The 3,145-nt window shown below is 34.6% G+C and overlaps 1 long non-coding RNA gene across 1 annotated transcript in view; it reads right to left on the bottom strand.

Annotated features, from left to right (window-relative positions):
- Positions 1–879: 879 nt before the first annotated feature.
- LOC106935691 (uncharacterized) overlaps positions 880–3,145 on the bottom strand; it is a 5,163-nt gene continuing 2,897 nt past the window's right edge. Inside the window, exon 2 of the long non-coding RNA XR_001421946.1 lies at positions 880–2,704. This is a non-coding gene — a long non-coding RNA (uncharacterized LOC106935691). The remainder of the gene's footprint in view (positions 2,705–3,145) is intronic.

The raw sequence follows: 3,145 nt of genomic DNA, 5'->3' as shown, positions 1-3,145 counted from the left end.
ATTAATTACTTGAACAAAATAAACAACAAGAGCAGTGAATAAATTTGACAATTATATGTTTGGGATAAGAACTAAAATAGACGGCAAGCAAATACTAAAATTAGAGACAAAAGATGTTGTATAAACATTTATTTACTGTACATAACATTTTACATTCGCCAACCAGGGCCATTTATTCTATCAAGACTATAGAATAAAAAGAACACTATCAAGAGTTTCTTTTTGTGACAACCTAATTACACAGGGGAACAAAACCATTGGAACACAGGAATACATTTGTAGAACAATTTAAAGGAAACACATCACCCTAAACAAAGATATATATATATATATATATATATATATATATATATAAATAATCAATTGTTGTATTTCTGTTCATTAGATTGCTAAATTAAATGAGATAACAGTATTTTTATTTAACACATCAAATATAAAATCTCAGACAGTAGAAGGAAGGAAACCTGGAGGTGAAAATAATAATGCAATCTAAAACCGTAACACATTGTAATGAAGTCAGCTGAACTTTAACAAAAACATTATTTTTTATGTTTTCATTAACCAAGACAATTTGTTAGCAGTAAAACATTGTTCGAAGGAGAACTGAAGAGAAAACATGTTTATGTACCAAATAGTTGAGCTGTTACTGCTAAGTTAAGTGGTGAACTTAAAATTAACGATTAATTGTTGAGAAAATGTGAAATAATGTTTAGTTGGTCACATCTGTGAGTCAAATGTTCCAGCATCTTTTCAATCTGCAATACAAGAAGAAGAGAAACAAAATTAACATGATAATTCGGTAACAAAGTAAAGACACAAACTTTTAAAATATTCACAGGATCACAGAGATTCCCTAAAATATAAATAAGGGCTTTTTTTTTGTTGCTGGTGGAGTTACAAAGGACACACCCTCCTCATCGCCACCAAATCTGTCTGCATCTCAGTCTGCACTCCCGTCACCTTTGACCCCAAAAGTCTGGTGCATCACGAGAACGCACACAAGGAGACCCCACCATTTCCCTACCACAGCCTGCCAGCAGGGAAAGCAGACACTCACCGTTCTGCTGTCTGGTTTTGCAATGTCATGACGAACACGATAAGAACCCGACTAGTGGAGAAACGGCAGCTAATTTCAGACTTTCATCATCTAATCTATGAAGGAGGAAGAGTGTGCATTTGAATCATTCAGCATCACCCATATGTCTGACAAAACCCACTGTTCACTTTTCAATCACACTGGACTAAAAGTAAAAACGTAGCAGTGGATAATGGTTATTTTATTTTATATTTTTTTAAATGAAATGTGAGGCTGCTTTTGGGGATTACACAAAAACAAATTTTAGAAGAAGTTAAATATTAACCGTGAAAATAATTCTATTTTTAAACAGACATATTGGTGTGTTAATGCAATGTGCAATAGCAATTAAATAGTTAAATTTTATTTTCGTTACAAAAACTGTAACGAAAAAAAAAAACAAAAAAACATTTGGTTTTGAATATATTTGGAGCAGTAGGCTCAGTGCAGGGTCCAGTACAAAATTAAGAACCGTTGTTGAAGCAATAATTTAGGGTTTGCATCCAGAATAGCTGGACTGACAGCATTAATGCTAATATCAAAATTGCTAACAAGCTGAGCTTCTCAACACAGAGGCAGTCATGGATAGCAAACAATACAGCCGTAGCTTTCAGGGAGAATGTCTAGTGGCCAAATTTTAAGATAATATTGTGTCCAATATTAAATAGCTTAGCAATAATGCCAATGCTAAATTCACACTTGTTAGCTTGCCAAGTTTCTTAACATTGAGCCAAAGAATGACACATCTTAGAGGTGTTTTTCAGGAAAAAACAAACAAAAAACATTTAATGTCTAGTTGTAGAAACATATTTAAGACGTTTGTGTCTAGATTTACCTAGTTAAATGTTCAAGAAAAGGACTTGCTTGCTAGCTAGCTGAGCTTTTGACTCCAATCCAGTTTGGACAGAATGTCTTAGGAGGAAATTCAGTTCTTAGCTAAAAAAAAGAAAAAAAAAAAAGAGTGCAGCACAACATTCAAATCAGAATCAATAAAAAAAATGTGTGTGAAACCCACATAATTTTTGATTCAATTCAAAAATACTTTGTTAATCCAAGAGGAAAATTAAATGATGAAAGACGTAGCATTTTCTTCAAACAGTTGTTGTAAATGCTAATGGTTGTTGGCAGGAAGGATCTGGTCAGAATACACTTTGTTGTTGTGTGAAAACAATAAGTGCTGTGCATGGTGATTTATTACAACAGAAAAAGACATCAAAAGTTCATTTTATTTATTTTTTTCCAATAATGTTTAAGTCCTAACTACAGATATGTTTTTATTTTATTTTTGGGGTCTGTTAAGCAGAAGGCAAAACAGATGATTTAATCATGAAAGAAACAGTGAAATGCTTCTTAGTCATGGCTCTGCTACCCAGCAGGTATTCTTGCTGTGACGGGAAGATTTTCCTGCATTCATAAAACTTGATTGTGGTAATAAACACGTTTTATTATCATAAAACACAGCAAACTAATGGTGGTAGAGAGCGATACTGGGTTAACTCTGGGAATCTCATCTGTCCGTGTATCAATCAACTCCTAACCTCTTCTTTGTTCTGTCACAATGATCGATTTATTCCATTTAGATTATCATGCTCCAAACTTTGCGAGGACTGACCACCCAGCTCACCCGCTCTGTGTGGCTGCCACACAGATCCAGCAGCAGCCAGTAACCTTCCCATTCCCAACCAGGTGTCAAAGCCGCTGCTCCTGTCATATCAATAATTACTTATTTCATTCATATTGCTCTTATAGAGCCTCAGTGAAAACGTGTTTATTATTATTAACGCTTTGGTGCAAAAAACTGATTGAAAAATTGATTTATTTACTGCATGTTTATGTCTGTTAAGGCTAAGATGGAACGGCACAGAAAGCAGCCCTTTAAACCATTCAGACTACAAACACAATGGAGACACAATCAGATGACTGATTGCCCCGCGATGATAACTCAATAGTCCATGGAAAAACCTTATAAGCTTATATTAAAGCAGAAAGTACGGCGGCCACCGTAAAAAAGGCTGACAGTATCAATTATGCCGCATGAACTGATCAGTAGATTATTGCGAGGGAACGCTA

Source organism: Poecilia latipinna, unplaced genomic scaffold (assembly GCF_001443285.1).
Source record: "Poecilia latipinna isolate Pla-1442-1.1 unplaced genomic scaffold, P_latipinna-1.0 Scaffold2003, whole genome shotgun sequence".
Classification (NCBI taxonomy): Eukaryota; Metazoa; Chordata; class Actinopteri; order Cyprinodontiformes; family Poeciliidae; genus Poecilia; species Poecilia latipinna.
This window is presented reverse-complemented; position numbering and strand designations above follow the sequence as displayed.